The sequence below is a fragment of the Hyaena hyaena genome, unplaced genomic scaffold (assembly GCF_003009895.1).
Source record: "Hyaena hyaena isolate Hyena2069 unplaced genomic scaffold, ASM300989v1 scaffold_66, whole genome shotgun sequence".
Lineage (NCBI taxonomy): Eukaryota > Metazoa > Chordata > Mammalia > Carnivora > Hyaenidae > Hyaena > Hyaena hyaena.
Window position 1 is genome coordinate 2353886 of NW_024080696.1, and position 14577 is coordinate 2368462.

At 40.8% G+C, this 14577-nt stretch overlaps 1 protein-coding gene across 1 annotated transcript in view; it reads left to right on the forward strand.

The window, feature by feature from the left end:
• The window catches only part of BACH2 (BTB domain and CNC homolog 2), a 139278-nt gene continuing 124701 nt past the window's right edge, over positions 1-14577 (forward strand). Inside the window, exon 1 of the mRNA XM_039232162.1 lies at positions 1-119. The gene's annotated coding sequence lies outside the window, so the exon portion shown is untranslated. The remainder of the gene's footprint in view (positions 120-14577) is intronic.

Here is a 14577-nt window from a genome sequence, read left to right on the forward strand (position 1 = left end):
AGGGCTGCTCTCGTACCGTGCGTTATCGGAAGAAGGTGTTAGCTCTGCAGGGCATGTGTTAACTACCAGAGGATGACGGAACATTTCCTCTAGTTTCTGGATAATGAGCAAGCACACAGGTAAAGAAAGATGCCTTTCTCAGAGTTGCCTCCTTTCGCGTCTTAATTATTTTCTTGAATTGACTTTTAAATATTGATCACTACCTGCATATGTTTGCTGTTGAGGTTTGCAGAGGGCTCAGAAGAACAAGCAATTTAATTGGTACCCTGGGACCTTAATCATTTAACTTTTCATTAAAAGTCTAAAGAGAGAGTCATCGAAAATAGACTCTCATCTCTATCCTCCCTATGCCCCTAGAAAACGTCCTCTTCATCAATGTGTTTTTCTTGTTTGCTCTCTAAGTGTCTGTCTCTCAGTATCAGCTGCTTGGCGGGTGCCGAAGCGGTGTGAGTTAATGCTTGGTGAGCTGCCCGAGGGGCAGTGGGAACTGTGAACTGGGCAGGCAGTGAGGGGAATGGACAGCAGGGAAGGGAGACGGCAAGGGGGTAACCTCCTTGGTGAGCATTGTTCCACTGCAAATTAACGGCAGGTGAAGGACCAGTGATAATGACCTAACTTGGGTAAAATCCTTTCTGACAGCCTGTTGTGCTTTAGCAGTGTTTATCTGATACCACTTTTGTTTATTTGAAGAGCTTTTAAGACGCTATTATTGTCTGAAAACAAATGTTGTAAGTATCACCTTCCTGAATGTACAGAAATGTTGGCGGGTGCATTTCTTTGCTGAAAGTTGGTTGACATGTGGCTCGTGGCAGGGTGGTGCCCTGCCTCACGGGTCACGCTTGCCTGTGCGCTGAATGGCATACCAATGTGGAGTCTTGGAAAATGCCCGTAGATAAGTCAATGTTGTTTTCCCTGAAAGTCCTGATACAGAAAAAGAGTGAAAGTACCAACACTAACTGGAAAAAATGTCACACAATTTAGCCTCTTTGCATCCCTTGTTAGGACAAACCCTGCGTTTGGGTTTTTTACATTTGTGAACTTGTGCGGTAGGTGGAGCAGTGTGGGTGGCCCAGAAAATGTAGCGGTTAGAATAAGATTTTCCATTTATTGCCCTTTGTGCATGGCTAAAAATAAGATTCATACAAATCAGAATATGTAGTGCAAGCACAATCACTCTGTTAATTCTGATGACTGGCTTGCCCACATCTTTGCATCTGTCTGGTAAGTGGTGCATTGGGAAATAAATGTGACTCTGTTTAAGAAGCAAGAGGCAGCCAGGTTTTTGCGCTGTTTGTCTACATGTGCTAGTTTATCAGCACTTTCCCCTTCTGAAGGAAGAAAGACTCAACTCATACATAAACAAATTGTGTTGATGGAAGGTTGAAAGAAGAAGTGATAGAATCCTTGAATCTTTTTTTAAAAAGTAATTGCCTTGTTTGAAATACTCTTTTAAAACATCCATCTTTTTGACTCATTGTTAGAAAGTTGTTTCTTGAAGACTCGCAGAACAGCAAGGGAAGGATTTCTTAGTGGTGTTGCCAAGAGATTAGCAAAGCCTTTTGTTTGTGTATTGATGGGGTCAGTGGGGAGGGAGGACAGAATTGTGTGCCTGCCTCCCCTGGAGGACCCTACTTGGACACAGATGTTGGAGGAGCAGTTAACCAAGTAAAAACTCCCCTTCATCTGACTGCTGAGTCTACTGCAACCACAGTCAGTGATAACGTGTCGGTTTGTGTCTAGAAGAAACACCAAAGAGAGGTGGCGTCAGCGTTCACAGGGAAATTTGTACCTTGGTGATCCCAGTGATGGTGCTGTCCCCATTCCACGGGCTGAGTGGCTGTGGCATTTCCAAAGAATGAGAATGTCTGCAAGTGTTCTGAGCCTTTCAGTTTGATATAATTTGCGAAACGAGATGAGTCAAGAAGGCAGTCATTCCAGAAGCCTCTGGAAATCGAAGACTGCAGATCACATTCCTCACTGACATCTCTAACTGAGGCAGATAGGGTGAGCCATGGTGGTTAAAGCAAGGCAAGAGCTTTGGGAGAAAGGCTCAGGACCAAATCTTAATTCAGCTACCTACTGACCTTGATCCGTTTATTTAACCTTTCCTAAGCCTGGATGTCTTTATTTGAAAAAAGGATCAGGGATAGTAACTACGTCGTAGGGTGGTTGTGCAGGTTAAATGATATAACATATATGAAGCACGAAGGGATGGGGTTGTTAACTCTTATTTGTGCCATTGTAAAATACGGACGTGCTGGAGAATTTTGGGGCATTTGGGGATTTCCCTGTATGCCTGGGGTACAGATTTGGGAATTAAATGGATACACGATCAGCCTCTTGTTCAATATTTCTCAAACAGAAAGCTATATACAGGTCATTTACGGAGTAGTTTGGTTCTTCATAGGTTACCGATGCCATCTGGGGGATCATTTCTTCATTTTGCCATTAAATCAGCACAACGTAAGCCTCTCTTTCCTTTTAGGGTTAGTACTGTGTTGAGCATATTCAGTTATTTTTACCTTCTCCCTTTGTTTTTTGTTTAAGCATGGATATTTCAGCTCTAACATCTGTGCATGTTAATTGTAGTACCTGCTGATATACATTATGAAAGAGATAGCACTAATGTATTCAAGGGCAGTTTTAAATATTTCCTGGACAAAACTTCAGGAGCAATTAGCTTCCATGATGGTATAATTCTCTACAAAAAATATTGCATCTGCTATAATTCTGGTTACTGGTCAGTCCTAGAGATGACCAGATACTACTGACTGGCAGAAAACAATTACTGTCACTTTTTTCACTTTTTTTTTATTTTTAATAAATTACTTACTGTTTAATGGAATGTATATCTGCCCTTCTCAGAGTCTTTCTGCTCACCAAGTTTTTCCATTAAAAAAGTAAATATTTGGGGTCACATAACTGACTCAGTCAGTAGAGCATGCAACTCTTGATCTTGGGGTCATGAATTCAAGCTCCACACTGGGTATAGAGCTTACTTAATTAAAAAAAAAGTTAATATGCTGTATATTTCACCATAAAGTCATAATTATGTGGGCATCACTTAATTTCTTTGGTTAACCTTTACTATTAGATGCTAAGAGTTGGCATCAGACTGTTCCTTCAACCTCCTCCATGACCTTCCTGGGATGCTGTTTTTTCATTTATCAAAATAAAAAAGAAATTTGACTGCACCTTGACTTTGCCTCACCTGGGACCTGACAAGAAGTGATAAATGAGATCAATAAGCTAAAGAATTAGAACATGGTACTGATATAAAACAGTGACGGCTTGGCTTTAATTGATGTATTTTGCTAGTTGGTGGTTGTTGTTGTTATTGCTCTTCTTTTTTTATTTCTCTCCACATTTTTTCATGGTCTGTCCTGTCATTCCACTCACAGATATAACTTCTGGCTTGTAATTTCCATATCAACATTATCATTGTGGTTTCTGGGGATTTTTTAATTTTTTTAATGTATATTTATTTTTGAGACAGAGCATGAGTGGGGGAGGAGCAGAGAGAGAGGGAGACACAGAATCCAAAGCAGGCTTCAGGCTCTGAGCTGTCAGCACAGAATCCAATGCAGGGCTCAAACTCACAAACTGAGAGATCATGACCCGAGCCAAATTCAGATGCTTAACCGACTGAGCCACCCTGGCACCCCGTGGATTTTTAATGTTAGTTACCCAACAGACTGGGGTGGAGATGTTTCTCAGGTCAGCTCCACCAGGAAGATCTGTCTTTTATTAGAACAGTACCCAACTTCTTACAGTGTATCCAGACAGTGCTGCTTTTTAAAATTTTTCTGTTGGCTGGAATGGAAGAATGCTTTTTAGGCAGAGCAAATCATTCAAGGTAACTTAACAAAGTTCTTGGCAGTGCAGGTATATATAGCTTTAGTCCCCTCCATGAACACATACACTCCCCGTTATCTTTTTCTGCCATATTGTACTTTGCCACACACTGAAGTTTCTGTAAAAGAAGGTGATAAATTAGGCTTTGGCTGTGATTTCCTCCCACACCTTCATAAGGAGTGACAGAGATTCTGAAATCCATCCCATTGATATACCGTGTGCATCTTCCCAGATAACAGGCAGTTTTAACCTATCCTTCATGTGCAATTTGAGGGTACTGGCTGGGCTGAGCTCATTATTCCTTTGGTTGAATAATATTAAACATTTGCAATGGAGATTTACTCTAATGATGTATTTTAAGTGCATGTCCGCATTGCCGGTTTAATGCACTCAGTCATGGAATGCTTTAGAGTTTATTGCTAATGGATGAATCCTCAGGAAAATCGGAATTTTCAATAAGATTGACATTTGGAGTGAGAAATATAAATCTAATGAGAGCATTTTAACCAAGGTTTGTAATTAGGGCTGAATGGAGTAAATTTGTACGCGCATACTACAGAAGGGCACAGCAGAAGGTGAAATTGCACGCTCTGCCGTGAATGAGGGATGAAGGCTGATGTATCAGTGTCAGGCCACGACACTATGGAGTATAAATGACACTGTCACCGAGTGCTGCACAGGGTACCAGGGGAATTTCACTCCAGTAAATTACATTACTTAGACAGACCTGACGGCATTATGTCGGAATGAGAAGAGGGAAGAAAAGGCTGTCAGCACCAAGTGGAAGATATTACAGTACAACTGGCTGCAGAATGGAAGTCTCTGGTCTCCATTCTACCTGGATATTTTGTATTCTCCTTTGTTAATTAGTTTACAGAAGTTACAGATGTGTACATGTAAAAGCACATCATGTTTACCTGGGGTGTAAGGCTACGTGGCCAATCATAAGGGAATGACTGTAATAAGCTAATTTGTATAAATTGGTTAGTGTGAGAATCTCTCTCGTTATTTGTAACTGGGTATGTTTGATGTTCAATATAAGTTTGCCCTTCTTTTCTTTTAGTGAGGATTCAACATACTTTATTACAACCTAATCATCATTCTCTCTATAACATTATTTCTTTTCAAACCCTGCTTTAATAAGAACATATGTTTCTTTAATCCTCTCCTAACACTTGTTTCCTCTCATCACCTTTCCTCCCTAAGGGAAACAAAGTGTACTGGCGCATAGCATTTCGTTTTGTGAAAGAACTCGGAGTTAAGAACAGTCCATTCCTAGAGTGCAGTTTGTGGAGAAAAACTATTTTTTCACTTCTATTTTCTTTCATCCCCCTGCAGTGAAGTGAGGCCACCCCTTTATCGGTCCATCCGCCAGGCTATCTCTAGGGAAGTATTAGGAGGAGAAAATAAGAGCATTGATTGTACTGCTGCCTTCTGAGTCACTGAAGATGTGCTCGTCACCTTTGTCTGGTTTGACCTCCAGTGCCAGTTCTTGAAAAAGCCAATTCCAAGGTGCTCGGCAATTAACACGGTCACTTCTTAACCAGAAAGTAAGTGTCTTATCCTCAATAGATAGAGATTTGAAACAACATCCATTCTGGCTTTCTTAAATATGCCATACTTTGTCCTTAGTGAAATAAACCTGATAAGCATCTCTGATCATGTGTTAGCAGGAAGAACACATCATATTCTGTCAGATGTCTCTGTAAGACTTCCAACTGATGACAGGTTTTAAGCAACCTTTCTAAAATAGGACACAAATAGGTAACAGTGACAATAATAATACATTAGACTTGATTTTTATTCTTCCCAAAATATACTTTATCCATATCATCTGAGTGAGTTAGTCTTTATTTTGTAGCCATAGTTACAGTCTTATTTTATTCATCCAAGCATAAAACTTAGAACTAAGATGCTTGGAAAACTAGTTTTGAGGGTGGATAGGAAAAACCTAAGTTAACAGTAAGATGGTCCTGTTTTATGTAAGGTACTGTCTTACATAAAGAATGTTAGTTGATGATTCTAAAATAAAAACTCAGTGTAAAAAGCATGGTATAAAATGCCTTAGTGCCATGTGCTGTCCTCAGCATACAGACTGTGCTTATAGACTTTGCTTTATTTACTAAAGCTGCACAAAGTCTAGGACTCTTTGCTGTATGGGAAATGAGAGTCTATCCCTAAATAAACTCACTAGAATTTTTTTCTTAAGTTTGTTTTGATGATAGTATATGCCTTATATCTCATACACTATCTTACATCTTTTCTTTTTATCCATGACATCAGTTGGGAACTCATAAGTGTTTTGTTGCTTGCCACACTAGTACACATGCAACATACTTCTTTGTCCTGGCCTCTTGATGCAGCATGCTACCAGACTACATCTTTGAGTTTTTCTGAACTGAATCCTGATGGAAGAAATGTAACAGCATCTGCAATGGAACTGGTTGCGATGCTTCTCCATTCTGTAGAGGTTCCTTTGTTCCTGCCTACCTACCTATGTCTGACTATATTCTCTTCTTTTTCAGACATTAAAATTGGAAAGGGAGAAAGGGGGAGCTCCTTAGGAGATATAGGTCTGCAGAGAATTGTGAGTACTCATTCAGAAGCTATTCTTAGTTCTGAGAAATATAATGAACCTGTGCTTTGAGTCCTGCTGGATCCCCCATTAACAGTGCCACCATCATTACCACCTCTCTGCCTAATTACCTTTTCCCCAAAGACTACTGGTATTTTTTTCCCTAACATTCTGAATGGAGTGTCTTCTCACTCCATTCAGAAACACACCTGGGGAGGAATTGGGTCTGGTTGCCCAGCAGACTTGTCTCTTTAATAGTTTGTTGGGTGATTCTTAATTGTCCTTGTAAGTGTTTCTATTTCACGTTACCTTAAAGTCTACTATGTAGAAGAAACTTTTCTATAGACCTCGATTTACTCATCAGAAGTCAACCCATTAACATTAGCACTTCACTTCCATTATCATTATGGTGTTTCCCAATGACAACCGCTGCCACACACGGCCATGTTCCCTGAGTTCCCAATGCTGCAGAAAAAGAGACTCTTGTTCTGACTTGATGAGGGAAAAAAATGCAAACAACAACACCAGCTCTACCACCAGAGATCCTATAAAGACGTGTTCAAATGAACAATAAGGTCGTTTGTTCACATATGACATAAGGATATAAGAATTTAAACAATAAGACCCCTTGTGAAATGTGGCAAAATATGCACCACAAACGTTGTGAGGTTCTCTGTCTCGTGGAAGGCAGTTTTTACATGGGCTTCAAAAAAACCCCATTAATGTATAAACCACCCTTTAAAAAAAGAAAAGAAAACCACTTGTCTCACTATAACATTAAAGCAATTTCTATTCTAAGGAAAGCTAAAATGCATTCATTTAAAGTGCATGCACTATAATTTATTTTTAAAAAATACAGTACTCTATTAGGAAATCCACTGCCTCTTCCCTCCTTCACCTGAAATAGGAAAGCCATCATTTTGTCAAGACACTTCTTCCTTTGAATAATATTTATTTCTTCAAAATGAAAAAAAAATCCTTTAAATGACTTAGATTCCTGATGAAGTTCTAAAGCTTGATAACAATTCTCAAACCCTCTGACACTGGTGGAGCAAGAGGAAGAAAGAAGCCTGCTTTAAATTGCAATTTTAATTAAATTTACTTTTATTTGAACCCTATCCTTTTTTGCTTTGAGCCTTAAAGAAGGTTTGGCATATTTGCAAATCCCAATAGGGCTATGGCAGAAAAATGCAGAGATCTCCTTGACCTTGACTGCTTGGATCAGGATCTCTGACAGCATCTCAGAATTATTCCTATTTTGATGCTGATGTTTAAAATGTGACCTTCCAGGATAACGGGGAAGGGAGTAGCACAAATTAACTGGCCAAAGGTGCTCCACTGAGCTGGCTTACTATTAAACTGTAAAGACTTTCAAGTATTTGCAGATGGATATATGTACAGCATCCTTGCAGAATCCTCTTAATTGAAGAAATGTTTCATCTCTATCTCTGTTGACAGAAAAGATTGCCTACTGATAATTGCTTTGCTTAAGTGTCTGATAATATGCCAGGAATGAGAGCATTCTGTGTTAGGTCATCTTTAATTATGCTTGTACCACCTGTCAGCTCTAAATCAGCACCAGATTAGATCCTCATGGAGTCAGTACGGGGAGGGTTGGGAGGAAGCTGAGGTGATCTCTTTTAGAAGTAACAAAAATAGATAGTAGTAAACATGGTTTATAACCTGCAGGTTTTTTTTAAGGAACCTCATCTTCATTGTTCTGGACCAGGCGTAAGCTATTGGTACATCTGAAAAATGTTTGAAACCTTGCCCAAGCTACCTCAAGTAAAGATAAATCACTGCGAGAGAAGATGGTAGCCCCATCTGTTGCATTTCCTTTTTGCTCCTTCTCGTCATTGTAAATGAGCCAGGGAAAAGCTCTGAAACATTTTTTATAAGCTATGTGAGGACAGGAAATATGTTAACGATGTTAGATTTCATACATTTCAGGGGTTTTTTCAGTAGTTGGTTGGCTTTTTTTAGAAGGACAAATGTGGGTTGGAAATAATGCTTGTTACCCTCTGTCAGCTTTTGATAGTTTTATTCTCACTTTTCAGGGCTGTTTGGGACTTTCTGGTGGGATGTTTAGGGTTCTTTATGAAAGGTTCCGTTCTCTCTTCTATGGATTTGTAAGAGGTGTTTCTCTTTGTTCACCTGTCAGAGGTTTAAGGGAAGCCTTGAGTTACTGTGCACTTTCCAGAGGAGGGGGCTGGAGGACCGAGAGACTGAAGGCAGAGAAGGAACAAGCAGAAGGAAATAGCAGGTGGATGAGTTACCACATCTTGAGTTTCTTGAATTCCCCTGCCAAGGTGAGGTTCCTAGCCTGTCTCCGTTCCAGCCTGAGAAAACAGCCTTGGTAAGAGTGTGTGACAAGAACTTAGAGATCCTTAAATGCCTTATTTCAAACATTGCTGGCTAGGGGCAAAGAGCTCTGATCCCCGTGCAGGTCTCCCCGAGCACCACCATCCACCTCATGGCTCTGAAGGAACCTTGGCTGCCTTCAAGTACTTGAGGCACCATTTGCTTTTCTACCCTAATCAGACAGTCCAGTGACGTAGAAGTGCTGTCTCTGAAAAGAAGAGCAGGCTTAAAATACTTCACGACCATACCATTGCCAGTGCTTTGGCTATTTAACGCTCATTTTATATTTCTGGTACACAGGTGTTAGAAGAAGAATTTTGAACTCCATACGAAGGATACTTCTTAAAACAAGAGAACATAGTTTATCCTAGGCTTTGACAGAAAAGAACATCTGAGAGGGAAGCAAAGCCAGAGAAAAACTGAAGAAAAGAATTGAAAAGAAACGGGGAGGGTTGGGGAGGAGAGTGGTACTACCGTGTTCTCTCATGCCAGCTCATCTTTGCAAAATCTTTTCCATCTACCTGGAAAGCTGTTCCACTCTCTCCACCTGCTTCACTCCTACTTTGAGTTGTTCAAGCGTCCTCTCCAAGAGCTTTCTTTGCTTCCTTCAGGCTGAATTAACTGCTACTCCTCTGCGATCCCACAGCACAGTGCCCGCCTCCTTCACAGCACTTATCATGCCTTACTGCAAGAGCTTGTTATGTATCTCCCTCCCCAACAAAGTGGTTGCTGAAAAAGCTAACATTCTCCTAATTGTGACAGTAGAAGTCACATGCCCAGAGAAAGAGTAGTAACGATTTCATTGGACTCCACAGTCCTTAGAGCACATTAACTGTATTTTACACCATTTTAATAGTACCTGTGGCAAGGGAAACAGATAAACTTGAGTATACTTCATGAACAGAGTTTGGGAATGGAAAGGCCATCAGAAAGAGTGTCTTATAACCAGTGTGTAAAGGAACTGAGGAAGGTTAGACTAGAGAAAAGAAAAAGAAGGATAGACACAACCACAGTGTTTAGACAGAGGAAAGACTTTGTCACTCTAGAAAAAGCAGAACCAAAAGGTAGAAGTTACAGAGAAAGAGACTTGGATTCAGAACAGTAATTTTCTTGTGGCTAGAACTAGCTAGCAGCAGAACCAGTAGCCCCATTTGGTAGCAATGAATCCCCCATCACTAGAATGAGAATCATTATCTTTTAGGGCCATATTTAAGAGCTGCTATAAACAAGATTGCTGTACTGTGTGGGAGCACAAACCAAATAACCGTACCATTGTGGGGGGGTTTTGTTGTTGTTTTTTTTATTTGAGTATATTTGGCACACAATGTTATATTAGTTTCAGGTGTATAACACCGTGATTCAACTTCTCTATACTACATTATTCTGTGCTCACCACAAGGGTAGCTACCATCTGTCACCATATAATACTATTAAAATATCATTGACTATATTCCCTATGCTGTGTCTTTTATTCCTGTGACTTATTCATTCAGTAATTGGAATCCTGTATCTCCCACCTCCCTTCCCTCTGGCAGTCATCAGTTTGTTCTCTGTATTTATGTATCTGATTCTACTTTTTGTTTGTTTGTTTTAATGTTCATTTTTGAGAGAGGAAGAGAGTGCTAGCAGGTGAGGGGCAGAGAGAGGGGGACAGAGGATCTGAAGCGGGCTCCGTGCTGACAGCAGTAAGCTCAATGAGGGCTCAAACTCACACACCATGAGATCATGACCTGAACCAAAGTCGGATGCACCCCTGTTTTAGTGTTTAGATTCCACACTTGAGTGAAGTCGTATGGAATTTGTCTTTCTCTGTGTGATTTATTTCACTTAGCTTAATAACATCTAGGTCCATCTGTGTTGTCGCAAATGGCAAGATCACATCCCTTTTATGGCTGTGTAATACTCCATTAAATATATATATACACCGCATCTTCCTTATCTCTTTGTCTCTTGGTGGGCACTTAGTTTGCGATTGTATCTTGGTGATTGTACATAACGCTGCAGTATACATAAGGGTGCATATATATTTTTGAATTAGTGTTTTTGAGTTCTTTGAGTAAATACTCAGTAGTTGAATTATTCGATCATACAACCATACGGTTATTTTTAAGGTTCAGAGTCCGCATTCTATGCAGAGTCACAGGATGACCATGGGACATGAGCCCAACCTCTGTGTGGTACCTTGTTGGTCTGGTGCTCACCCCTCATAGACTCACAAGTTACAGGCTGAAGTCGTGGGTGGAGTGTTGTTCAGGGAGCTGTCTACTTCCTTAGGAAGTCCGTGTGGTAAAATAGAAGGGGCACTAGGTTGTTCCCAGCTCACATGCATCCTGGCCTCTTGCTAGCTGTGTGAGTGTGAGTGACCCCCTCAAAGGCTTAAATTAGATAAAGGAGTCCTTCATGGACAACAACATGCTGTGTCCACAGGTGGGTACTTGTCCAGAGCCACAGATCCATCACTGACAATCTCTGAACTCAGTGTTGTCCCCAGCACAATGGGCATAACTGCCTTCCTTGCAGGGTTTCTGGGAGCAGAATGACTAAATGTACAAGCACAGCACCTGCCACAGAGGAGGTGTTCCTGATGGTCAGCCTCATTTTACCCTCAGGAGCTGGGAGACTAGGAAAAGGACACCCCACCTCACCTGCCTCCACTGCTCACGTCCTCGGAAGGTTCTCTTTGACCTGCCCCTGAGACTCAACCCAATGCTCATGCCCTTTCCTGTTGCCCCGTCATCTCAACATGGAGCCACCTTCTCTACTTTTTCTTGTTCTTCCTTCCTCTTCTACTTCCATATCTGTAATTTTTTGGTTAAAATAAGAGGTTTTATGCAGCTTGGGGTGGGGAGAATGAGCCCTGTTTCATTTTATTCTGAATTTGCTTAGTTATTTTTTTTAATGTTAACATTTTCCCATCCCTCCATCCCTTGGGCTTGTAGTCATTAATTTGCCAGACACACAGCAGCTGAGTGTCTTTATGACATTGCCAGAGTTCGGAGAGTGTCGTTCACAGGGAACCTAACCCATATATTAACTCAGACAGAGCAAATTGCTAAATAAAGAGCTCCAGAATGCCAATTTGATTCTCTTGTTCCCAGCCTTTCCCATTGAAAGGGGGTTGCTGAAACAGAAAAAGCAATGGGCAGGGGAGGGGAACTTTCAACCATTCTACTGAGTCAGAAATTAGAACACTGCTGTCCACATTTAGACAACTCCTTCATCCGTCCAGCCAGCCAGCTAGCCATCTATCCATCTCTCCACTCATCCACTAAATGCTCAGGAAATAGAATCTTGTCTGAGACCCAGCGTAAGGTCCTGGGAAGACACTAGGTGAGTGCTAGAATCTCTCCCATCAGCCTGTCTTCTCTCTCCTCTGCTATTTGAGCCACTGGAGTAGTGGCTCATTTCATATGTATTTCTGTAGTCCCAGCAGTCCTCACAGGACCTAGTGCAATAATAATGCACGAATGACAGTAAAAGCTGCAAGATGGAGGAAGAGAAAGAAGGAAGGAAGGAAAATAGTCAAAGGAAGAAAGGAAATTGTATCATATGTAATGCCAGGGGTGTAAGTTGGTACATGCTGTAAGTGCAATTTAATGATTGCAATGAGCATCCAGGGAAACATAGCTACATATGGAAATTTGAATAAAGTTTACAGGGAAGTGATGCTAATTGGCCTCATCTATGTAGAAGTCAAAATGAAAACTACACACATTCTATAGGTACATCCCTTAGAACACACCTTTCTTCTGATTTTTCTCCCTTTAAGCTACATTGCTTGTTATTTAACACAAAAATGCAACTTTACCCCTCTAGTCATTTCTAATTTTTAAATCAGAAAACTGAATTCTTTCCTTTCCAAGGAAAGTTTAAAAAAAGACAATCTATTTTCTTCCATCTCTTGTTGATCATAGTGTTTGGGGGGGCGGGGCGGGGGAAGGGAGCATTGACCTGGTGGGAAGAGGATTGCTCTTGTTTTCAAATCAACCAGAGGCAGCCAATTGGTAGACTCCTGTCTATCGACTTCCGGGTGTTCCTGGGAGGAGCATGAGGAGAAATACCTGCCTTGTGTGCACCCCTGAAATTGTCCTTACAAACAAGTGAGAAGAGATGTATACAAAAGCACTTTAGAAATGAAAGTGCTAGGTATGTAAGAAATTTTATTGTGAAATATAATGATGTCAGTTATATTTCACAGTATATTTATACATTTCTAAAATCCCAGCCTAACACTTGAGGTCATTTTCTGTCTCCGATTTAGTCTCCTGCCAGAGTCCACTTAAAGGAAAAGGCAACCGGGCGCCTGGGTGGCTCAGTCGGTTAAGCATCAGACTTTGGCTCAGGTCATGATCTCATGGTTCATGGGTTGGATCCCCGCATCAGGCTCTGTGCTGACAGCCAGCTCAGAGCCTGGAGCCTGCTTCGGATTCTATGTCTCCCTCTCTCTGACCCTCCCCTGCTCACGCTGCCTCTCTCTCTCTCACACAGAAATGAATTTTAAGGGGCGCCTGGGTGGCTCAGTCGGTTAAGCATCCGACCTCGGCTCAGGTCATGATCTCACGGTTCATGTGTTCGAGCCCCATGTCGGGCTCTGTACTGACAGCTAGCTCAGAGCCTGGAGCCTGCTTTCGATTCAGTGTCTCCCTCTCTCTCTGACCCTCCCCTGCTCATGCTGTCTCTCTCTCTCTCAGAAATAAATTAAAAATTAAAAAAAAAAAAAGAAATGAATTTTTAAAAACATTATTTTTTTTTTTAAATAAAATGAAACAGCAACATCCCAAAAGAAATAATTTCCTTGTTTTTTTCCTGAAAATTCTCTGGACCTTTGTCTAGTCCATAAATGTATGTATTTTTTTCATAAACCAATGCAAAGATATTTGAGTTTTAAACTCCACTCCTCTGGGTTTCTAGAAGACCTTGTTCCTCATGCAGGATTGTGTAAGGCTCAGTCCCTACCAGCAGACCTCATAGTCCAGCAGAGGATATAAGACATACATAAATAGCTATGACACAGGTAGCATGTGTCAATTTATTTGACAGGTAGAGCTGAGAGTAAGGCATATCTGGTAGAGATAACTAACCTGTTAAGCAGGATAAGGAGAAAAGAAAAAGCAAGACACATTTGAGAATCCTAGCTTTGTCCTGCCATGTATCTTCTATTTGGATCTTGCAGGATCCTTGAGAACAGGGACTTTCAGTTCATCACTGCTATATTCACTGGTGCCTGATGTGCTTACAAATAGTAGATCTTAGTGCATGTTTGCTTGAGGGAGTGTGTTCTGTACCATGTCATGCTCAATTTCAATCTCAAAAGCAGTATTCTCATTTTTAAGCTCATTACCTTGATTCTGTATATAAACGGCTATTTTGGACCCTTTCAGAATTATTCTTACTCTGCAGAAGAAAGCAAACAAATGATGACCTCAGGAACATGGTTTTATGTTCTAGAACATAGAATAAGGAAAGTGATTTTGTTTGTGTTTGGAGTGCAAACCGAATACAAAGCTCAAGAAACTCCCTGCAATAGGAAAAGTGGTTTCTGGAGCTCTTGTTTGTGTGTGCAGTTGTGTTTCTCTTTTAGCAGGTTCAATTAGGTAACAGAAACTCTTTTTACCTAGCAACCTACATGGAACAGTGATTTAGCCACTGACATTATTACTAGATTTCCCAGATTCCGACATTCTCTACTAGAATTTATAAGCTCCATTGATGAAGAATTATTTGTTAAATTCTCTCCTGTGTCCCCAGGGCCTTGAACTATGTTTGGCATGTAGTTGGTGCTTAAT